The following is a 24,471-nucleotide window of genomic DNA, read 5'->3' as shown; positions in this document are numbered from 1 at the left end:
TCAGGCTATACAGTCACAGTGGTCCTTTTGGTCTTGGACTCTGGTGTTGAAGTAGGGTGACCAGATAGCAAGTGTGAAAAATCGGGATGGAGGGGGGGAAATAGCCTCAAAAATCAGGACTTTCCCTATAAAATCAGGACATCTGGTCACCCTATGTTGGAGGGTTTCATTGGAAGGGAATCCAAGGTCTTTCCATAGAGGATCAGGGATGGGGACTGCGATCTTGTCAGAAGAGATTGAGAATGGGATCGTAGAGTCAGAAAAACAGGCGTGGTTTGACACTTGTGGGTTGGGTGCTGGAAGAACAGCCTCTCTACGGGTGTCTGGCCTCAGTTTATAGTTTTTGTCCCTCTAAAAGGCACAGTATGGGGAAGGCAACCTCAGAGCCCATGTCATTTCAATTCATTGTCTGATCATCTGAGGATTTGTGTGGCTCATTTCTGCATTCCCTCCTGTCTGCCAATGAGGATTATTATTGGTTGAGTGCTGCTAATGTGCTTGGTGCTGAACAGAACAGATTTGAGATGGGTCTTTGTCAAGCCAGGACCAAGATACTAACTTCCACATAGTCACAGGGTGCCAGAATTCTGCGCTGAATGGAAAACAATGAGCAGCACATGTGCCATGAGTCGTCATCCAATGCTAATTACTGTTACTTCAAACCCAAATACTGCCCGGATCGCTTGCCTCCCTGAGATGACTCATGGGGCTCAGACGCGACAGTTCAGCCTTTTTCTAGTTATTCAAGAGAATAATAATGCTGAAAATGTGTGGTGGGGGATGGGCTCCTATTCATGCTTGCTGAGCTGAATTTGCCTAAACTTTCCCCAAAACATTCCCCTGGGGTCTGACACCAGGCATGAGATGTTTCCAGTTTTGAAAGTTAGAAGTCACTGGCTACGGAGGTTTGTGATGAGAACGTGGTCTGAGTTTTTTACCTGTGGCAAGGCTGGATGTCAAATCAAGGCTGAGAATTGGGCAGGCACCAGACATGTGGGGGTGACTATCTTGGGCCTTTGCTCTCTTCTGGGGAATGATGCTTTCAAAGCCAGAAGAAGAATGCACACCCTTCCTAACTAAAACACAAAGGGCTTTGTACAGGTGTCCAGGAGGTCCAAAGGTGAAACATGCACCCCTTGGCAAGATGGGGACTTTGTGGGGCAGAATGCAGGCTCTAAGAGCACCCATGTAGCCCCCGTTGCCCTTGCTGTCCGCTGTGAAGTGACCGAGCTGAAGTGGGTAAGATCCCTGTGGAGCTCATGTAGCTGCCACTTGATATCTTATTCCTCATCCTGCTGCTTGTCTTTCATCTCAGGCTTCAGCAATGTTGTAAAGCTTCATTTCCAGAGACTTGCCTCCTGCCAATAGCTGAGTTAGGAGCTCCCCAGGGCTCTGTCTCTCAGACTCTAAAGAAGATTTATTCAGCTATTAGACAGCGGGGGACCTGCTTTCAGGTAGGTGAGGGCAGCTGCAGGTTGTCCCAGGCTCAGCTGGGGTCAGACAAATTTGTGCAGACAAGGAGCTGGACACAGAGCAGTGGCACCAGTGGGAGAGCACACCCACAGGGGAGGGGAGTGCCTTTATCAGGGTGAAGAACTATCCCACTCGATAGTGCAGGTTAGGCCATGGTGTCCTGGAGCACCTCATGGCCAGGAAAATACCAACAAACCAGAGGGAACACAGAAAAGAGCTGCACAAATTATTAAGGAACAGAGATACTGCAGAACTGATCACTTGGGGAATTGAAAGGATGCAGGTCACTAGTTCAAAGCCAGCTCAGGTAGGCAGAAGCTTCGTCTTAGTCATCTGCTCTCCAAACACAGTAGTCTTTACGTTGTTAATTTCTTCCTACTTTCCAGACCTTTAGGGGCCAATCAGTGGAAATCAAAGTCAACGGCACTGACTGCATGGGTGTTGGATCAGAGCCCTCCATCGCTTTCATTGCCCTTCTTGGGGTATCAGAAGTGAACAGGTTATTCCAGGTGTAACCCTTCTGCCCATCTAAGTTGGCAGCAACAAGGGCTGGGCTCTGTATCTAGGGGTTCCGTTTCAATAACGCAATGCAAAACCGGCTCGAGCCCCCACCCAGTGACCTGGGACAATTACATACCATCCCCTGGGTGCCTCTAAGAGGCAATACTTCCCCTCTCGCAAGCACAGAGTCTGAGTGTAGCAGAAAATGTTTAATAACATGAGGTAAACGACATCAGCATTAAATTGGAAAAAACACCACAAACAGGATTCATAACACAAACCATGAGCCAAAAAAAACCCACCCCAGCAAATTGGGCTGTGTCTTTTCCCTTTTGGTTCTTGAATCCAGCAACCCAAAAATCACCCAGAGTCCCCAAAGTCTCTGTCCCTGGTCATTGCAGCCCCAGAGTAAAAGGGAGGCACGCAGGGTGTTAAGGGGCACCTTACATGATCCGAGGCCAGCCGTCTTTCCATGGGGTTCCACTGCAGCCTTCACCAGGAGCCAGTCCACTTCCTGCCGTCCCACGAACCGCTCCGCTCCACAAGCTGCTCTGCTCCGCTCACCAACCTGTGAGCCGCTCCAGCTGTCCCCGCAAGCAACTCCACTCGCCATTCCTTGAGCCGCTCCAACCGTCCCTGCAAGGCTCCACACCGCTCGCTGCTCCTCCAGTCATCCCCACAAATTGCTCCGCCAGCTGCTTAGCAATATAGCTTCAGGCTCCCCCACTAGTTAACACAGTACTTTATAACTTTAATTCTTTTGTGATTTCAGCTCAGAGTAGGGGAGCCCCAGTGCTGGTGCACCATTGGCCCAAAGTGAATTCAGTTCAGCAGCCTGTAACTAAACTCCTAATGGAATCAAAGTTAGCTCTGACTCTCAACAGTGGAGAAAGGAGGTGGTACAATTGGTGTTTCAAACCCTCAGAGGAGGGCCCATACCATCAAATACAAATACCTGTCCCCATCCTCTCTCACTTCACTGGGTTTTGTAACCCATGTCCCTTGTCAAGCAAATGCTACTTAGGTAATGGTGAAGGACTCATTCAGTCCTTCTGTCATACAACAGTTCCACTGGCCTTGATTCACAGAATCAAGGTAACAAAACTTTATTTTTTCTGCCCCAATAACAGAGAAACTGGGGATCCCACACCAGACGAAGTAACCACTTTCAATTGCTGTTGTTTCTTGCCAGGCGGGTGGGTGTGCCTATGCAAACATGATCAGCCCCTGGAGTTCTTTTCCACACTCGCCATAATTCACCACCAGATGTCAGGGTAGAGCTCATCCTGACTCTGCTTACACAGGTGAGGGCATACCATTGATTTATAGTCCCAGACAAAAATGACATTAAAATGGAGTGAAGGTGGAGAGTACCTATCTGTAATTTAGGATCAAATATGTTAAAGGGCTGTTGTAATTATCCCAACCCCAGACGTGTTAAACCCAGGAAATTCACAGTTAAGGTTAGACTTAAAAGAAATCCAAACATGTTAAGGTACGGAAATGCACAATGAAGACATCCAACCAATCTTGACTCTCACTGCTATAGGCTCTTCCCGCTTCTCATCGAGTTAAAACTCACAGCAATCCTCTGGATAGGGGACATTGAAATACATTTTTGTATTTAATGGTCATTTCCCCTAGTTATTCTTCATAATTTAAGTTTCTCCTTCAGCAGAAATTTCAACTCTGCCCTGGAGAGATGTCATGGAAATACCATGTGATTATGATAAGGCATGTTAGTGTTTGTGGAGCCAGATTAGAACAATCTTATTTTTTTTTAAATCATATTTGGGTTTAGTTTTGTTTTCCAAGTTTTCCCCTTTCATGGAGTCACTGCCCTTGTGGGGTTTTTTTGTTTTGTTTTTTAATGTATTTTTTGTGAATTCACTTGTGCATTCTGGCTGCTTTACCCCACTTTGGAACAGCAGAAAGCAGCCATAGAATACAGGCCAGCTAGAATGGGTTTATCAGGCCCTTTCTGATGTGGTCTGGGCTCAGCTTAATACAGCTGCCTGAGTCTGGAGTTTGAGGTGTTCGTGCTTTTCCCAACAGAATTTCCTATCCTCTTGAGTCTGATGTCATTCCTTTTCCTTTTATCTTTTTTTCTTTCCTAGCCTAATCGGCTGCCTTGAGGACATCCTGCAGCAGAGTCCTGATCTGAAATACCTTCTAGTTATTTTGAGGTCTGTACGATGTTTTTTCTTACGGGCACTAAACCCTTGACCTGAAATAACCACTTGTTGTTGCTTGCTGGGAGTTCAGGTTTCCCGTTTAAAGTGATCGGGTTTTTGGCTGCCAATAATGCAATGTTAACAAATTTGTTCTGGCATATTTATTTGTTGCTGTGTCTGTTGTTAGATGAAGAATGCAAAGCACAGGACGTAGTGGCAATGGTGCTTCTAATGTCTGACATATGATTTACCATCTCCTTCCAATGCAGAGTAACTCCAGAACAAAAGCATGACTTGTTACTCATGTAGTTTGTCCATAGTAAGTTTATTTTGAAACAGATGCATTGTTTGAGTGGTCTAATGACATATTATCACATTGTAGACATCTGGTATATAACAGTGATTTTCAGATTATTTTTTTCTGGCAGCCCAGTTGAAGAAAATTGTTGATGTCCACAACCCAATGGAGTTGGGGATGAGGGGTTTGGAGTGTGTGTGGGGGGGCAGGGCTCAGGGCTGGGGCAGATGGTTGGAGTACCAGGGTGAGGGTTGCAAGGTGGGGCAGGGGGATTTGGGATGCGGGGGGGGCTCTGGGTTTGGGGGAGCTCAGGGCTGGGGCAGGCAGTTGGGGTGTGGGAGGGGGTCAGGGCTCTGGGGTGGGGCTGGGGATGAGGGGTTTGGGGTGCAGGAAGGGGCTCTGGGTTTGGAGGGGGCTCAGAGCTGGGGCAGGGGATTGGGGCATGGGCTTACCTCTGGCAGCTCCCGGTCAGTGGCGCAGCGGGGGTACTAAGGCAGGCTTCCTGCCTGTCCTGGCACTGTGGACCGCGATGCGCCCTGGAAGCAGCCAACAGCAGACCTGGCTCCTAGGTCCAGAGGCACGCCAGTGGGAGTGCCAATGCTCGGGGCAGGGGCAGCGTGTAGAGCCCCGTGGCCCCCCCACCCAGGAGCCGGACCTGCTGCTGGCCACTTCCGGGGCACAGCGCGGTGTCAGAACAGGTAGGGGCTAGCCTGCTTTAGCGGGGCAGCACCACTGACTGGACTTTTAATGGCCCGGTCTTCGGTGCTGACCAGAGCCGCTGTGACCCAGTGCCTTATATTCTGTGACCCAGTACTGGGTCATGACCTGCAGTTTGAAAACCATTGGTATATAATGTAATGAGATTCATTTCCTCTAACTGCATGCGTCCTTGCCAGAGGTCTCCTTGCCACTCAAACTGAGATCAGGGGACCACTTATTCCTACTTTTTTTTTTTTTTCTAATGGGCCCATTTCATTCATCCCATTAGACATATAAATATCCACAGTGAGGCTCAGCAGAGCAAGAGACTTTGCACATTATTTGCTTCAATCCTTTCTGAATTCCTTTTTTGTTCCTTGCATGAAAAATGTTTCTGTACTGTATGTGGTTCCTTTTTTTTTCCTCCTGACTTTTATTAGGTCATCCAGTCCTTCTGCATGTAGCCACGTGAGAGGCTGGACCACAAGTTTCCATGTGCTTTTCCCCTTTTCTCTTAAAGCTGCACCCTGACCTGCATTCATAAAAGTTATCAGATAATCATGGTGGTAAGCTGTTTTTACGCATCCTCTCACACACATGTCTGTAGCAAAGAGACATCCTGGGTCAGAGACTTTGATTCAGAATGCTAATGTCATTTTATTGTCGTCAAAGCAGGGGATACAGAGCTGCAGCTCTGCTGTTAAGTAGTATTTGTAGAAGTTCGGGAGGGCTAATCCCCCACCCTGTCTGGGTAATTACAGTGCCTGCATTTTAATCCGGTGATTGTGTGTGGCCCATATGAAGGGCAGAGTGGCTCCATTGAATTGACTAAAGCAGCTTGTGGGGATTTTGATGGGGCTGCTGTGGCAGAGACGATTATACTTTGGTAATATTGCTGCTTTGATTACCCATCCGTCCATCCTTCTAGTCCTTTTTGGCATGCATTTCAGTAGCTTATCATAATGTAAATTCAAACTGGTTTGAAGGGAATTGGCAAGCTGTATATCAAGGTATTTCATCTGGCTGGCGACCTTTTCTTTGGGGCTCTCCGGTGATTTGGGCAGTGGGGTTTTGCTGAGACATACAGTAAGAGCTCACTTATATGGTGATTTACTGTCGAACCCCAGAGTCCTTTAAACTTCTCTAGACTGGAAAAGGTTTGTGAGAGCTCTTCCCGAGGCCTTGGCATATAAACCAATGGGTTGTTCTAGTATAACAAGGCTTTGTCCCTTACAGGCCCTCTTTGTTTACCTTTAATCAGCACATGCTGCCTGAACCTTGCTGCAAGTGGCTTGATAACCAAGGCAAACAACAGGAGTGTGGGCACCCTGTCTCCGGCCATGTGCCAGCTGAAACTGTGCCCATAGATTCTAGCTGCTCCTGGTGACCTGTAGTCAGGATCCTTATCTAGGATTTTCACCTAGCTAATGCATTTGCCACCAAACCTCATTGCTCCTAGAGCTGCAAAAGGAGAGTCCCATCACCTTCTCCTTGTTTTATTGTTACCCTACATTTTGATTCAGCCAACTATAGGTTGGAGGCCTGCCACCAATTCTGAATTTGGATCCAGGTTTGGATTACAAATTTCCCACAAATCCAGGGGTGTCTGTATGTAGGGTTTTGCTTTGAGCCCATCTGAGCTTTGCTCTTCAGAATCATCTACCGAGGCTGCCTGGTGCTGGGTGGGATCTGGCCATGGGGAACCATTCTATATGGGGGTGTTACTTTGTTATTAGTAGCAACTCTGGGATCCGGGCAAGATTCCCTGGAAGGTAGCCATGTGCTGAGGGAATGAATGTGCATGAGGCTGGCTCACACCCTTTCTATCGCTGATGGAGGAGATGAGCAATCAGGCCTTAAATGAGCTGACAGTCGGTCAGAGTTGGACTCTTGTGTCAGACGCAGAAAGCACAGATGGGGAATTCAGGGGCTGTGTTCCTCTCATTATCCAGCCCAATCCAATGGCTCACCTCCACGCTGTTCCTGTTAAATGATCTCACTGCTGTGGCTAGAAAGAGAGGGTATGTCTGACTGGGAGAATGAGACAAAGGTAGAAACTTTTCTGCTCACACGTTGGAGATTTGTTTCTGGGTATGTCTACACTGCAATGAGACACCTGCTGCTGACCTGTGCCAGCTGCCTTGGGCTCGTGGGGCTGAGGCTAAGGGACTGTATAACTGCGGTGTAGACATATGGGCTCAGGCTGCAGCCTGAGCTCTAGGACCCTGCAAGGTTTGAGTGTCCTAGAGCCTGGCCTGCAGCCTGAACCTGAATGTCTACATCGCAATTATACAGTCCCTTAGCCTCAGCACCACGAGCCCAAGGCAGCTGGCATGGCCCAGCCGTGGTGGTCTAATTGCAGGGTAGCCGTACCCAGAAACAAGCCTCCAAAGCGTGAGCAGAAAAGATTCTCTCTCATTCTCCCAGTCAGAACTCTGGTGGCACCTGGGAGCCAGGCCATCAGAAATGTCTATACGTTTGGAATAACCTGCCAGCCGCTCGTGGAGTACGTGGGAAGCAGAAATCACGTGGTGGTAGAGGTTAGGCCAGACCCTCCTCTGAGCATTTACAGGAAACAAAAATCCTGCTGAGAAATCACAGCTTTAGCCTGGCTAGGGCCATAGCATTGGGCAGAGAGGCCTATTGGAGATGTGGGATCAGGGCAGTTTGGCTTTGGGGATGGCATAGAACCACTGTGAGCATGTGGGGATGCAGCATGACACTGGGATGCTTTGAACATAGGAATTGCCAGACTGTATCAGAGCCAAGGCCCAGTATCCTGTCTCTGACAGCAGCCAGTACCAGATGCTTCAGAGGAAGGTGTAAGAACAATGAAGTAGGCACCTGTGGGATAAAATCTGTCCCCCCATGTTAGCTCTCACCCTGATCTCTAACCGCTGGAGATTGGCTGAAGCACCCAACATGAGGTTTAATAGCCTCTCCCTAAATGTATGTTAGCACTGCCTGTGATAACTGGATATTCTTGAGCATGTTGGGGTATAGCAGTGGGGAGATGGCTTCTGTGGGGAGGAGGGGATCATGCTATCCAAACCATGCAGGGATGGAGTGGTTTTGGGGGGCCAGGAATGTGGCATGGGAGCACTGTGAGGATTTGAGGAGAAGACTTTGGGTAATGGCACTGGAACACTATTGTGAGCGGCACAGCTGTATGGCAGGGCAGTGACCTAGGGCTGTTAGGGTCATGACAAGGGAAAGGTTAGAGTGCAGCATGGAAGTTGTTCGGGGATGCCGGAGCATAGTATGGGTGAGGCTTGAGGAGGTTTGAATGGGTTGTGGTCATAGCAGGGATGCAGTTTGAGAGTGTGAGGGGAGCAGTAGGGAAGCAGTTTAGGGGGATTGGGAGAGACCCGGGGAGCTGTTTGGGAGAGTAGAGGAGTTTTGGGGGAAGTGAGGAAGGAGTTGGAGGGTTGGGGAGCTGTATGAACTCTTTGGAGTGCAGGTTGAGAGTAGATAGGGCTTATGGGAGTAGGTAGGCTGTTGAGGCTTGGCTCCGATCTCACTTCATGATGGTGTAGATCAGGATTAACCCCATTGAACTCACCTGGGTTTTACCCTGGTGGAACTCTAATGAGGGTGATTTGAATCAGGCCCTTCAGTTTTTATTCTATACAAACTCTGTGCCTTAAGAAGCTCAGCTTTTCCATCCCACAAAAATAAACAGCTGAACTCTGGCTCCAGGATTCCCAGATGGACTGAGCCAGCCCTGTCTCACTGGAGCAGAGAGCACCCTGGCTGTCCCAGTGAGACCCAGTACCAGCGCTGGGCCTCCTTGACCCTTAGCACCGGCACAGAGGGACCCAGTTTGTCTCTTTCTTGAAATTCTGCTGTTCAGCCCTACATCTTTCCTTCCCGGGGTGTTTGCGGGAGCTGCAGAGGGAGTAGCAGTGCTGAGGGAAAGGCAGCGAAAAGAAAGAGAAAGAAATGCTGCCTTTTTTCAGAGTCCTTAGCTGAATTAGCAGGACAAACATTGTGGGAAGTAATCAGGCAAGGTGCAGCTCTCCTTCAGGAATGTTTGCTGCTGATCACACCGCAGTTGGAGTGCTAGAGAGTGAGTGAACGCTGGGCTCTCTTGACACAAATGTGAAGTAGGGTTTTGCTGCAGCTAGAGGGCTGTGCTGATGCACATCCTCTGTCTGGCTATGCTGATGCACATTCCCAGTGCTGTCTCTGGCTGTGCTGAGGAGCGGTCCCCAGTGCTATACCTGGTGCTGTCACTGACTACCTAAGACTTGCAAGCAAAGCAGCTCAAGAATCCGTCCTGAAAGGAAGAGCCTGGAATCATTCCAGGGGAAAGGCTGTTCCTAGCCAGCATCATGCCTGGATCAGGTTTACTTCAGCTCCCTTCTCTCCAACTTAGTGGGTGAGCCACTGTTCATCACTCAGGTAAGGAACATCCCTGGACTTTTCTTATCCAGGTTACTTTCCTGCTTTGATCAGACAACAGCAGCCAGGGCAGGATTAACGGATAGTTGTTTCTGGGAGGGGTGGGGGCTGGTTAGGATTTAGCAAAAGATTTTTGACCCCAAATATTTCAGAGAAATTGCAGAGCCACTTCAGGCGGGTCTGAAAATCTGAGGTGGCCACAGAGAGAAGGGCTCTGTGGACTTTCCCTTTCAACTCAGCCCTCTGCTAAAGTTTGGGGATCCGTAATTAGACGGTGTGGCTAAAGAGAACTAATAGTCAAACCATGCATGATAGATGCTAGTCATGTCACTCAAGGCATCACTGGAAAATGCTGATGTTCCTGGAAGATGTATAAAAAGCTGAATAGAATAGAAGAGACAATTAAGCATTTTGGTTAATTGTGCCAATAACAATACCTTCTACTTGTATGCATGTAACCCCCTTTTCAATCCAGGTTTGCAAGGTCCTATCAGCTCTTGGGCAGTGCCTGTGGGAAAGGAGCTGTGTGTTCGGAGTTTCAAAGGGCTAATGTGGAAGGAAAGTGTCTTTGGTATCTCACCAGTGCCTGGCTTGTAATACATTCTCCTGCTGCTCCAGGTTTTATAGAAACCCCTGCTGTTATACTCAGCCCCCCTTATGAAGCTGCTTGCTTAGCTTCCGAAAACTAGATTTCCTCTGAATGAGCGCAGCATCTGCCACCAGAAACTTCTCCCCCCAAAGGGACCTAAAGGGAAAGCGATGATGCTATGTAAATAATACAGATAATAAGTGGAGGCAGGTGTGAGGCTGGCAGAGACTCTCACAGGAAAATCCACTTTGTCTCAAGAGGATCATAGATGGCTACTTGGCAGCGGGAGGAATTAGCCCATCAAAAAGGGTGTCGATCTATTTATCTAGCAAAAGTTTCTAGTGCAATTTAAATAGCTGGTAGATCTGCAGCATCTGGAAGCTAAATGCTCTTCACTCTGATTCCCTGCCTCTCCACCAGAGAGGCTACTGGAGAGCAAGTAGGTTGCTGCAGCTCCCGTTTGGTATCCTCAGTCTGTTCAGCACAGGTCCCTGCTTTGGAAGTCCTTAGGGCTTTGTCCCTCCCCGTCCCCTTCTAACCTTCAGACTTCAGCGCTCCTTGGGGAGAGGAGTCAGGCACTCTCAGGCCCTGCTATGAATCTCCCTTTCATACTGTCTGTCCTATGTCCCCTGTGCCCAGCCTGGTAAAGGCTGTCCGCACTGCCCAATCGGGGTGCTCTGTCAGGCTGGCCCAGCGTTCTAATGTGACCCATCCCCTTTCGATGAAAATCAGACACTGCCCAGGAAGGGTTAAACTGTGAGGCCGTCACGCAGCTTCCCCAGGGTGAAGAGAAACGCTGCCTGAATTGTGAGATTGGAATCTCGGAAGCTGGAGAGGGAAGCCCCCTGTTAACTCACCTTGCCCATCTCCTGGGCCGGGTCAATCCATACTGGCTGTTCTCTAGCATTTGGTCCAGTCTAGTGCCGAACGTCCAAGGGATGGAGCTACCCCTCACCCCTTAGGAGATGATCTCCCAGCCCAAGAGAAAAAACAACAAGGAGTCCTTGTGGCACCTTAGAGATTAGCAAATTTATTTGGGCATAAGCTTTCGTGGGCTAGAACCCACTTCATCAGATGCATGGAGTAGAAGATACAGGAGCAGGTATAAATACATGAAAAGACTTGATTTGCCTTACCAAGTGTGAGGTCAGTCTAACGAGACAATTCAATTGCCAGCAGGATAAATAACATTTGAAGTGGTAATGAGTGGCCCATTTCAGATAGTTGACAAGAAGGTGTGAGTAACAGTAGGGGGAAATTAGGTTTAGGTTGCTGTTCAGTAGGTGTTTCCTTATATTCAGCCCAAATGATCTCACTGTTATTTCCATCTCATTACACCTAGGTACATCCCTGTGATCACCCTAAACAACCCCTCCCCCGCCTTGGGGCGTACACCCTTCTGACATTTGCCAGCTACTAACAGGCTGGCATTTTGCTCCTTTAATCTCTCCTGCCCTCTGTCATTTTCATTGCTTTTTTTTCTGGACTCTTTCCAGTTCATCAAGCTCCCTCTGTAACGGGGTGCCTAGAATTGAATGTGGTAACCCAGAGTGGTAGCACCAGAGCCACCTTCCCTTCCCTGCTCCAGGGCATTCAACCTTGGAGAGTGCAGCACCAAACTGCCTTGGCCTTTGTTATAACACAATCCTTTGCAGTGTGGTATTTGCTGCCCACTCTCCCCACCAAATCTCACAGCTGTTCCTGGTCTCAGCTCTCCCTCCCGCTGATAATGATGTTTGGGGTTATTGTCCCTGGGCATAATACAAACACTTTCCCAAACTGAACCTTAGGCCAGGTCTGCATACAGACCTATGCTGGTATAACTATTTTGCTGCATGCCCCTGAGCAGTGTAGTAGTTACACCGACCTTAACCCCCCCGTGTAGACAGCACTACGTTGGTGGGAGAGCTTCTCCCATTGATAGAGCTACCGCCTCTAATTATGCCGATAAGAGAGCTTTCTGAGAGCTCTGTGCATAGGAGCGTCTTCGTGCAAGCACTACAGTGGTGCAGCTGCACCAGTGCAGCGTTTTAAGTGTAAACCTCCCCTTACTTTGCTATTTTTCTAACCTTTCTAACCCCAAGTGGCAGCTGCTTTTGTGGCTTTAGGCTGGGACTAGCAAGCAGAAGATGCAGATTCAAGTTCCATCTCTGCCACTGACTTGCTATGTGATCTTGGGCAAGTCACTAAAATGTCTCCGTGCATCAGTTTCCCCATCTGTAAAATGTGATAATACTGACTCACCTCACAAGGGGGAGTAAGAGTGTGTGAGGACTTTTATTATGTATTGAGGGAGAGGCAGAGAGACCCTGAGCCAGTACAGTATATGCATAACATTAAGCCAGTGGTCCCCAAACTTTTTCACTTGTGCCCCCCACTTACCTGGTCTGTGCCTCCCAGGGAGCTTCAGTGAGGAGCAGGAACCAGGAGCGCAGCCATAGCTGGGAATGGGGCCGTGGTTGGGACCTGGGCCAGCATTGCAGCTAGGGCCACAGTCAGGGCCCAGAGCTGGGGGCCGCAGCCAGGAGCAGAGTCGGGGCCGGGATCAGAGCTGCAGCTGGGGCTGTGACCAGGAATGAGGCTCTTGGCAGCAGAGCTGGGGGCAGAGTGGGGCTGAGTGGTGCTCCCTCCTGAGGGGCAGGCCTGGGCCCTGGCTATGCCCCCTGAACATTCCTCCATGTCCCCTTAGGGGGGTGCACCCCACAGTTTGGGGACCACTGCAGTAAGCACATGAGTAGTATGCATTGATTTATATGGGGCTACTTACATGCTGAGGGTTATGCACCTGTTTAAGTGCTTTGCTGGATTCAAGCCCCAGCATCCAAAAGATGCTAGATGCATTACAGAAGTCTGAGACCCAGTCTCCCTGTGCCAAAGCGCTTCAGGCCTCAGGAGAGGACAAAGGGAAGAAATCTCAGTTGCATTTCTCCCCAGTTGTTCCTTCAAGGAGTTTTCACCCCTCTCCCCACCCAGCAGTCTAGGGGGCTGCACCACAAATCCTGCTTACTGCCCAGGATCTCCACAGATCCCAGAAGATGTTGGTACAGGGGAGCTTGGAGACGTCTGCAGGGGGTCTTTGTGCCTCTGCAGCAGCTCTTTGGTACTTTGGCTCCAACAAAATCTCACTACTAGGGCTTCCCCTGGAATCCCCCTTAAAGGGGAATCCTATCATGGGGTGGGATGTTACCTTGGTGCCCTGAGCTCTGCTGGGCTGGGAGGGGAAGGATGCATTTCCCCACCTCCTTGTATACACCCCTCAACTGTGGAGTGCCCTCTAGTGACCAGAGGAACAGGTTACTGTCATGGAGGCAGCTGAGCCCCTTCTACTTGGGAGGGCAAGAGCCATGAATGGAGGTGCCATCCAGGCACAGCTCATGGGAGCATGATCAGGCCCTTAATTGATTGATCATGAATAAGGCTGCGATTCTTTCACAGAGGTCACGAAATCCGCAACTTCCATGACCTCTGTGACGTCTGCTGACTTCGAGCGCTCTATGGCCATCCACATCAGGCACTGCTGGAGCGACCTGGGGCCAGCTGCTCCAGTGGTCCCTGGGGCCAGCCGCACCGGCCTTTGCTTGGGAAGCCCAGGGCCAGCTGGCTTCGGAGATCACCCGAGCAGCGATCGTGGGGGTGACCTGGGGACTGCCCGAGCAGCAGCGGTCCCCAGGCAGCTGGAGCAGCAGTCCCCGGGAGCAACAGCTGAGGTGCAGTCAACCCCTAGCACTGGAGCAGGGCCCCCCCAGAGCAGTGGGGCCCCCGAAGTAGAGATTTAGTCAGGGGTCTTTTTGGTAAAAGTCATGGACAGGCCACAGGTTGTGAATTTTTATTTATTGCCAGTGACCTGTCTGTGACTTTTGCCAAAAATACCTGTGACTAAATCTTAACCTTATTCATGAAGCACGAGGCACCTTTTAGACACGTGAGTGCTCAGTAGGATAGATACCCCACTGAGGACAGAGAAGTGTGCTTATGTAGGCCATCCACAGCCTCAGAAACAACTCTGACATTATCATCAAAGGGGCTGATAAAGGAGGTGCTGTAGTCATAATGAACAGGTCAGATTATGAACAGGAGGCTGCCAGGCAACTCTCCAAGACCACATTCTACAGGCCACTATCCTCTGATCCCACTGAGGAATACCAAAAGAAACTACACCATCTGCTCAAGAAATTCCCAGCTACAGTACGGGAACAAATCTACATGGATACACCCCCAGAACCCCGACCAGGGGTATTCTATCTGCTACCCAAGATCCATAAACCTGGAAACCCTGGACGCCCCATCATCTCAGGCATTGGCACTCTGACAGCAGGATTATCTGGCTATTTGGACTCTCTCCTCAGACCCTATGCTACCAGCACTCCCAGCTATCTTCGAGACACCACCGACTTCCTGAGGAAACTACAATGCATTGATGTTCTTCCTGAAAACACCATCCTGGCCACCATGGATGTAGAAGCACTTTATACCAATATTCCACATGAGGATGGACTACAAGCTGTCAGGAACAGTATCCCTGATGAGGCCACAGCAAGCCTGGTGGCGGAGCTTTGTGACTTTGTCCTCACCCACAACCACTTCAGATTTGGGGACAACTTATACCTTCAAGTCAGTGGCACTGCTATGGGTACCCGCATGGCCCCACAGTATGCCAACATTTTTATGGCTGACTTAGAACAACGCTTCCTCAGCTCTCGTCCCCTAGTGCCCCTCCTCTACTTGCGCTACATTGATGACATCTTCATCATATGGACCCACGGAAAGGAGGCCCTTGAAGAATTCCATCTGGATTTCAACGATTTCCACCCCACCATCAACCTCAGCCTGGACCAGTCCACACAAGAGATCCACTTCCTGGACACTACAGTACAAATAAGTGATGGTCACATAAACACCACCCTATACCGGAAACCTACTGACTGCTATACGTACCTACATGCCTCCAGCTTCCATCCAAGACACATCACACGATCCATTGTCTACAGCCAAGCCCTAAGATACAACCGAATTTGCTCCAACCCCTCAGACAGAGACAAACACCTACAAGATCTTTATCAAGCATTCATAAAACTACAATACCCACATGGGGAAGTGAGGAAACAGATTGACAGAGCAAGACGGGTACCCAGAAATCACCTACTACAGGACAGGCCCAACAAGGACAATAACAGAACACCACTGGCCATCACATACAGCCCCCAGCTAAAACCTCTCCAGTGCATTATCCACGATCTACAACCTATCCTGGAAAATGATCCCTCACTCTCTCAGACCTTGGGAGGCAGGCCAGTCCTCGCTTACAGACAACCCCCCCAACCTGAAGCAAATACTCACCAGCAACTACACACCACACCACAGAAACACCAACCCAGGAACCTATCCCTGTAGCAAACCTCGTTGCCTACTCTGTCCCCATATCTACTCTGGCAACAGCATCAGAGGACCCAACCACATCAGCCACACCATCAAGGGCTCATTCACCTGCACACCCACTAATGTTATATATGCCATCATGTGCCAGCAATGCCCCTCTGCCATGTACATTGGCCAAACCGGACAGTCCCTCCGCAAAAGAATAAATGGACACAAATCGGACATCAGGAATGGTAACATACATAAGCCAGTAAGTGAACACTTCAATCTCCCTGGTCATTCTATTACAGATTTAAAAGTCACTATCATTGAACAAAAAAACTTCAGAAACAGACTTCAAAGAGAAACAGCAGAACTAAAATTCATTTGCAAATTCAACACCATTAATCTGGGCTTGAATAGGGACTGGGAGTGGCTGGCTCATTACAGAAGCAGTTTTTCCTCTCCTGGAATTGACACCTCCTCATCTATTATTGGGAGTGGACTACATCCACCCTGATTGAATTGGCCCTGTCAACACTGGTTCTCCACTTGCGAAGTAACTCCCTGCTCTCCATGTGTCAGTATATAATGCCTGCATCTGTAACTTTCACTCTATGCATCCGAAGAAGTGAGGTTTTTACTCACAAAAGCTTATGCGCAAATAAATCTGTTAGTCTTTAAGGTGCCACCAGACTCCTTGTTGTTTTTGTAGATACAGACTAACACGGCTACCCCCTGATACTTGTGCTTATGTAGCTCCTCCTTAATATCATCTGTGAACATCATTAACCTCCCCCTTTCAGATCACTAATAAAGATGCTAAATCAGACCAGACCCAATACTAGCTCTACAGCCCACTCCCTGCTCCATTCCTTGCAGTTTGTCTTGACCCTTTGTTTCCAGTCCCTTGGCAGGTTCTCAGTCCAGGTGGCTGCATCAGACCCAAGCCAGGCTGAACTGGTTTTTCAGGTCTGATTATATGGTGCACAGTCTAAAATTCCAGTGATGATGCTTTATTTTTAAAGCACCTAAAAGTGTGCGTGGCACTTCATGAAACGCGGAGAGTCCCAGCCCCTACCTCCAAGACCTGCCGATCAAAATCCAGCTGGGACATGACAAGGAGGGAAGAAAAACAGACCGGCGGGGTAAATTCCAACTCCAGTAGACATAACCATGCTAGCTCAATCAGACCTAGCATGTGTATATCTCCTTGGGCTGGAAATTACCCTCCCCCCCTCAGCTCCGAGGGGGCCAGACCCAAAGGAGAAGGGAAGGACAAAGGCAGTGATAACACTGTTCAGCAAGGCATGGGCATAGCGTGATGGCTCCACTTAAAAAATTCATGGCATCTACTGCCATCATCTGCCTCCTTGCCATCACACCTGCCTCTCCCGCAACACACGGCCCTGTTGCTGAGTATAATCCCTCCAGCTGCCGGCAAAAGCAGGAGGTGAGGGAAAGAGAGGGAGCGCCTTTGTGTTGGATCTTTTTGCCTAGAGCAACCTGTGCCTGGGGCTGGAAATGAACAGGGTTGAGGAAGGGCTTGGGGGAATATTGAATCCCTTTTCCTCTCCCCGGCTACAGTTGCTCCTGACTTCAGAGTGAGTGTGGGAGAATCAGTGCTAAAAGTCTGGGGCGGGGTGTCTATCATCTGGGAGTCGTGGCTGTGGTAAGACAGTGCCTCAAGTGCTCCCCTCAGCAACTGGGCTCGGTTTTTAATTTGAATTTTCTTTTCTTTTTGTTGCTGGGTCCATGACCCCTGAGCAGTGCCCCCCATCCGCCGCACACACTTTAAGCACTGGGGGGAATGCTGGGCTTTACACAGTCACTGCAGCACTGTGGTTTCGCTGAATAGAGCTGAGTGCCAGTCCAAGCCAAGACACATCAGAGTAGATTTGCAAAGGGACGGTGGATGCCCAACTGCTGTCAATGTTCAAGGAGATTTGGGGGGCCTGTCAGGCCTTCTGTGACTTTGAAAATCTTCCCCCCTCATCTTATCTTTAAACAATTCATTTGCTGTGCATTGGGGTTTTTATAGGCTGGCATGTGTGCCTTTCTACCAGGGTTAGACATTCTCTGGGCAGGGCTCTCTTCTCCCTCCCAGCCATATGGCAAGAGTCTTTGTGACTATAAGCCATAAGACTCGACATTGTTGAAGTTCCCATACTTCCCTCTTCCCATGAGCGTTGCAAGGAGAGCAAGAGTAGTTTAAAAGCCTGAAGCAGATGTTACTTCTCCTGTCATCCTTGAAAACATAATAAGCTCCTTCACTCTAACAGCTCCCGCCAATTTAGAGGCGAACTTTCTTAAAGACAGAGAGCAAATCTCCATCAGACTAGTCCAGGTGGAAACATCAGACACTAAAAACAAGGCTAAAAAATCTCAGGCTGCAGCTATTAAGCTGGGTAATGAGACAGGCCTCACACTTTGTATCAAACAGGGAATTCTTTACCTGAACTTTAATGGAATGATTCATTTCTTCACTACACCGGCTTATTGCATCTGTGAGAAATACTTCTGAGTTTGAAAAACTGAAATAGAAAAGTGCAGCATCCAAAATATGGCTTAGTTTTTAAAGTGATAGCAGATACTTAGCACTAGAAGTAAAGCATAGTGAGTAAGGGCTTTAAATATATTAGCAGTAGCACCCATGGGCCCACATGAGGCTCAGGGCCCCATTGCGCTGAGCATGGTAGGCAAAGACAGTAATAGTCTCTGCCCTGAGGCTCTTAGAATCTAATTTGAAACAAGACAGGATTCTGAGTATAACAAACACTAGGAAGGCAGAAATACCAGTAATGCCTGGCAGCCCCACCTTTACAAAGCTGTGACAGGTTCCCGCCAGGGTGCCACTTGGAACTGAGGTACCACTGAACCCTCTGACCCACCAGCCTGGGCTCCCTCTCACACTGTACTGCTGTGACAAGCTGCAAAGCCCTCCAGTCTCCACTTTCACCAGCATTCGCACAGGTAGGGACACACCCAGCTGCAGTTACATGCAGGCTCTCCAACCACCAGCTTCCCAGCCTGGGACCCCAGAGTAGAACCGTCCTGCCCTGGTCAAATCTGGCCACTGTATGGGTTTAAAACCTGGCCCGCCTCTCCCTCAATGTGAAGAGGACAATGCACACGTGTGGTACCAAGCAGAGATTTTCCCCAAGCACTCCAGTCAAAGCTCACTGGTTTAGATTAAAACAAAAGCAAGTTTATTAACTACAAAAGATATATTTTAAGTGATAGCAAACAGATCAGAGCAGATTACCTAGCAAATAAACAAAAAAATGCAAACTGAGCTTAATATACTAAATAGAATGGGCATGAATAGCAGATTCTCACCCTAACTGATGGTACAGGCAGACTTGTAGATTCTTAAGGCACAAGCTGCACTTGCTTTGCAGCTTGGAATGCCCAGGTGTTTCATAAACAGGCTAGAAATCCCTTTAGCCTGAGTCCAGCACTTCCCCCAGTTCAGTCTTTGTTCCTCAGGTGTTTCCAGGAGTTGTCTTGTGTGGGGAGTGAAGAACCCCAGATGATGTCACTCCCTGCCTTATATAGCTTTAGCATAGGGCGGGAACCCTTTGTTTCAAAACTTGATTCCCAGACTGGTTTGTGGAAAAATACTGACAGCCCAAGATGGAGTCCAACATCATGTGGCCTGGTCACATGTCTTTGTAGAGTCACAGCAGCCATTACTTACAGGCTGTCTGCAGTGTTCTCAGGAAGGCTCAACATGTGGGAGATAAGCTTCTCCTAAGGCCTATTGTTTTCCCTAATGGGTCATTGCCCTGACTAAGCCCTTCCCAACCAGCCATCTAGACTGAAAGCATCTTATCTAGTGGGGGTTACCCAGGTATAACTACATTTGAAGTACAGATAGATGGTCAGTATTTATATCTTTGGATACAAAAATGAGATGTGCATACAAATAGGATAATCATATTCAGCAAATCATAACTTTTCCAATGACACTTCACATGACTTATCTTGTACAAAATGCATCATAATTATGCCACAACCATATTCTAATAATATTACTATGACGAATATGGGGTGCAGTGTCACAGAAGCCATCAGTGGTTGCTAGAAATAGATCTTGAGGAGGGAATCTGCAGCGGGCTGCTTTACAGGTCAGCTCAGGACATTCCAGACATCGGGGACAGTGTGGAAGAAGGCACAGAGATGTTCAGGAGAGAAGTAGACCAGTGGGCTGGTGTCTAGCCGAAGAGGTGGTGTGATAAGAGAGAAGAGTGGATAAGGAAGGCAGGGCAGAGTGGTAAAGGTTCTGGAAAGTGAGGGCAAGAAACTGGAATTGATGTGATGGAAAACAGGGAGCCAGTGGATGAATCCAAAGAGGGGGGTTACCATAGGCTGGGAAGACTATCTTGGCAGAGATCTTGGCACTTCTAAAGCTCTCCATGAGACCAAATGCATATTGTAGTACAGCAAACATGAGCAACTGCTGAAAAGCCTGGTGGCGAATTCAGAAACATAATCACTAGCACATGAAATCGACCACAGGCACATAATAGTGCACAAACTTCTGTGCATGTTCAAGCAGCAGCAGCTATCTCTTGTCTCACCCTTAGCATCCAAAGCCTGACAGAGCTCCAAGAAAAGGCAGAGCTAGTTTTATGGGATGACAAAATCTGATCGCATTATACTTCTACCCCCAGCCAGGTCCCCTGGGTAGGGAATAGTGGGGTCAGTGAAGATGAGTGCCATCTCATTGTTGGAAAACATTCATAGCCACTGGATCCCATAAGTCTAAGTTTGGTTCTCAGAAGCTGTACATGCTTGAAATTTCAAGCAGGTTTTCTTGGGGACTAGATGACAATCTCTCTTTCATCTTCTCTACTAGTGTTTATTTGCCAGTCAGCCTATATATGGCAACTCTGGCATGATTTTCTTGGTGAGATTCAGAAGTGAGCAAGGGGAACTCGAAGCACGCAGCCTGCACTCCTGTTACTCTGTTTCTGTGCTGTGAAGTCTGAGGATGGCTGCAAGTTGCTGTAGAAGTTACAATTCCCTTTTTCATGGCCCAGATTCTCTGGTCTGGCACTTTATTGCTGAGATGGGCTGTCAGAGCCCTGACAGCTAGCACCATGTCAGATACTCAAGTGTCTCCCAAGCTTCTCTCATGGGTTAATTCCTCAAAGGGCTTGAGAATTTGAATGACAGCCTCCGCCAGACTCCACTGTGCTGAAGTCCAATGCCTTGGCCTTCACCTCCTCTGAGCAGAGCATTATCAGCGGCCAGTTGTTCCCTTCCAAATTTAAAAAAAAAATCAGTTGCGTCTGACATGATTTGCTCTTTACAACCCCCCAATGTTGCTTACTGCTCACATTGCCCTCTAGGGGTAGAGACTTTTCCTTTTACCCCTGGTTCCATTATTTGATTAGGGATTGAAGGCAGAGTTATGGGGAATGAGGCTGCTCTGGTGTAAATCCAGAGTAGCTGCACTGAAGCCAATGGAATTACACTAGTATCACAATCTGCACCACTAAAGCTCTTGACCAGGCCCTCGTCATTTCCTGACTTCATTACTGGAACCTCTTGCTCTCCAGCCTCCCTGATGCTCCTTGCAGACCTCAGGTCCATTCAGGATGCTGGTCCTAAGGTCATCTTCTTGGGCCTTGCCCTCTGCTTTCTCCACACATCACATTCAAGCTTTTTGTCTTCCCCTGTAAGGCCCGGCACATCTCTGCTTGTCCCTACTTACCTGCATTTGTACCTTGGTGTGTTGCCTTCCCCATCCACTCTGCTCCACCAGTGACACCAGCCTCCATTTGGCCACTTCTTCCACAAGCACCATTGTGCCTCCTTCCATGTCTCTTCAGTGTGCATGGGACACCCTCCCAGAACTGATCCAGAAGGGGACTACCCTCTCCTCCTCAAGCCCCACTCCTGCCACCATCCCCACGGGAAATCGATGGCTAATGGCCAGTGTAGAATGTCCTGGTGCCCAGTTTATTTATTTATGTCTTATAAATTAAAAGACCACACTGACTGGAAACATGCTACTATGCACCTGTAGCCGTGTTCCTCTTCCACTGTTACCTTCGTCCTCCCTCACCCTCCCTTTGATTGTTTGATACACCAAATTGTTGTCTCTGTTGCATTTTGCCTTAAACTAGACAGTAAGCTCTTTGGGGCATGGATCATATCTTCCCATGTGTATCTGCAGTGCCCAGCACAATGGAGCCATGATCTTGATTGAGGCCCTTGGGCACTACTGTAATTTAATAATAACTAGTGTGAGCTAGACCAGAATCCATGTAGCTGCTGGATTCACACTCAACTTTTTCTGAGGATCACTCCCACTTTTGTCTTTCTCCAATCTTCTACACCACTGGATCAAGTCAAGCGAGCTAGGAGTCCGAGGCCCCTCCCATTGGTTCTCAGCCTTTCCAAACTACCCCTTTCAAGAGTCTGATTTGTCTTGCGTACCCCAAGTTTCACCTCACTTAAAAACTACTTGTTTACAAAATCAGACCTAAAAATACAAGTGTCACAGCACACTTACTGAAAAATTGCTTACTCTCATTTTGACCATATAATTATAAAATAAATCAACTGGAATATAAATGTTATACTGACATTTCAGTGTGATACCTGAATCTGTTTTTCACTGGTGAGCCTTGTCTAAAGCCAAAGCCCCGCCGCCTGGGGCTGAAGCACGTAACTTAGCTTCACGGGGCCCAGGCATTGCCCTGCTTGCCACCCCCTAAAGCCGACCCTGCACTTGCAACTCCCTAACCCCATCCCATGACCAATATTCCCTTTAATTTTCTCCATCTTTGTGTGGAATAAATTTTTTTATGTGCAGCACCAATATCGAGGTAATGCTGAGATCTGGGAGCCATTGTGACTTCATCGGATTATGTGGGAAAGTTATGGAAAAACTTCCATCTGAGGAAAGATTAGTACTATTTAGATTAGAGAATGCATACGTAAGAAAGGATATAATAGAGTTGCATAAAATAATGAATGGGATAGAGAAGGTAAATTGGAAGCTCCTGTTTTACCCTTTCTTAATACAAGAACAAGATGGCATTCAATCAAAATGAAAAGCAACCCATCTAAAACCGATAAAAGGAAACATTTTAACATAATGAACAATTGATTTATGGGACTCACTGCCAATAGATATAACTGTACACAAGAGTTTATACGCATTCATAAAAGGATTACGTGTTTATATGAATAAAAATACCCCCTGTCACCTGAGCAAGCAATGCTCTATGGAGAGACCCTGCTGCTACCTATGGCAGGTGGGAGACAAATATAAACAATTACTTTCCTTTCTGCAGCTCCGTCCCTCGCCCTTCCCAGGATTCTAGTGCCCTCTTCTCCCTGTTCCTGTCCTCAGAGCAACTACTGACCAATCCTGCTCCTCCCCGCTTCCAACTGCAGCTCCCTCCCCTTTGTCCCCTTCTCCGTCAGAACCCATGTTGAGTGGCTGATTGTAACTCAGCTCACTGCCTGGGCTAAGACTAAACTAAGCACAGTAAACTGAGTACAGTGCAGACCAGTGCCCTAAGCCTAAAGATCTAACAAGGAGAAAAGGAAAGGACCTTTCTACAGCAGCCCCTTCTCTGATAGAGACAAGAAATACTCTCTCTCCCCCCCCCAGCATCAGAAAGACATCCCTAAAAGTGTGAGTAAGTGCCTCTGATAGGCCTGAGGGACAGTGTGTGTGAACGGATATGTGGGTATGTGGGGAAGTGTGTGAGAGCAGATATATGGGAGGGAGAATAAGATACACCAAAATATACAGTCAAGAGAAGGGGGGGGAAAGGAGGGAAGGAAAAGGGAAGGAAGTATAAACACAAACGATACATAATACATTACAATAATATTAATATAAAGCTATTTTATTAATATTGGTTTATTGCTTCGGATTCTCATTAACTAAAGTTATCATATCCCATAAGTTTCCTGAACAATCCAAGCCATACAACCCTTCCCCCCACCCCCCAAAAAAACCCAACATAGTTAATGGAGGAGTAATAATAAAACTACTACTAATAAAACTACTACTCTTCCTTCTGAGGCCATCAGATAAGTTTTTACATTTGAATTAATTTAGCCACACAATAACTATTTTGAAGCAGGTAAATATCATTAGCTCCTTTCTACAAATGGAGAAATTGTATTAATACTATTATTTCTCTCATCGTAGCTTTATGACAAAGTAGTCTGGTCCCCAAGTGCACAGGGTAAGAGCAGAGGTCAGGTAACAATGTATTTCTTTAAACATATTGGCTATTTTTAAAAGTTATTTTACATTTCAGTTCAATTGTACTAGAGTAAAAAAATGTGTCGTTTTCTATTGTCTGGTTGTGGGAGCAGCAGCAGTTTTCAAAGCTGATAAATAATGTAAACTCCAAGATCAGCTCAGATTTTAATATAAATTGCAATGTTTAATAATAAATTGTTTCCAGTGCTGCTGAGGGAGCCCCCTCTCCTCGCCGCAGCACTGGGGCTGGGAGAGAGGCATCTCTCCTCCCCCATAGCTCTGCACACCCCAAGCTCCCCCAAGTCACCATCACCAACCCTCACCTCATCCCACTGTCCCCACCCACCCTACACGCTCACCCATGTGCGCACCTGCGCGGCTGGTGCACAGCCCTTGAGGGCCTCCTGTGTAGCCACACAGGCGTGCACCTTAGAGGGAACACAGCCCATGACCCCCCTGTGGGCTGCAACCCCCAGGTTGAGAAACACTCACCTAGATGAATTGAGTACCTCCTGGAAGACCTCTGAGTACCCAGGGATACACAGACCCCTGGTGAGAACCACTCTAAACTATCCATGCCCGGTACCAGATTGGGAATCAACTCTTTACCTTCTGATAAATGCACCATTCTCTGTAGAGTGACTGAGACATCTAGAGGCCAGATGGAAAAGTAGCAGGTCCATGGATTTCATTGGAAAATCTATTTTTTGTATGCTGATGCTGCACATTGTGTGCT

The 24,471-nt window shown here is 48.1% G+C and overlaps 2 protein-coding genes across 9 annotated transcripts in view; one reads left to right on the top strand and one right to left on the bottom strand.

Moving 5' to 3' along the window:
- The window catches only part of BBOF1 (basal body orientation factor 1), a 1,057,902-nt gene that overhangs the window by 665,523 nt on the left and 367,908 nt on the right, over positions 1–24,471 (bottom strand). The window lies entirely within an intron of this gene.
- SYNDIG1L (synapse differentiation inducing 1 like) overlaps positions 1–24,471 on the top strand; it is a 108,891-nt gene that overhangs the window by 64,703 nt on the left and 19,717 nt on the right. Inside the window, exon 1 of one of the 7 annotated variants that reach the window (XM_005301582.5) lies at positions 4,091–4,160. The exons of 4 other annotated variants lie outside the window; for them this stretch is intronic. The gene's annotated coding sequence lies outside the window, so the exon portion shown is untranslated. Of the gene's footprint in view, positions 1–4,090; positions 4,161–8,523; positions 9,550–23,012; positions 23,154–24,471 lie in introns of those variants that run through there. 2 more of the 7 variants (XM_008164572.4, XM_005301580.4) reach the window with 2 other exon arrangements.

The sequence above is a fragment of the Chrysemys picta genome, chromosome 4 (assembly GCF_011386835.1).
Source record: "Chrysemys picta bellii isolate R12L10 chromosome 4, ASM1138683v2, whole genome shotgun sequence".
In the NCBI taxonomy this organism is placed as follows: Eukaryota; Metazoa; Chordata; order Testudines; family Emydidae; genus Chrysemys; species Chrysemys picta.
The sequence above is the reverse complement of the archived record's forward strand: the minus strand, read 5'-3'. Positions and strand labels throughout refer to the sequence as shown.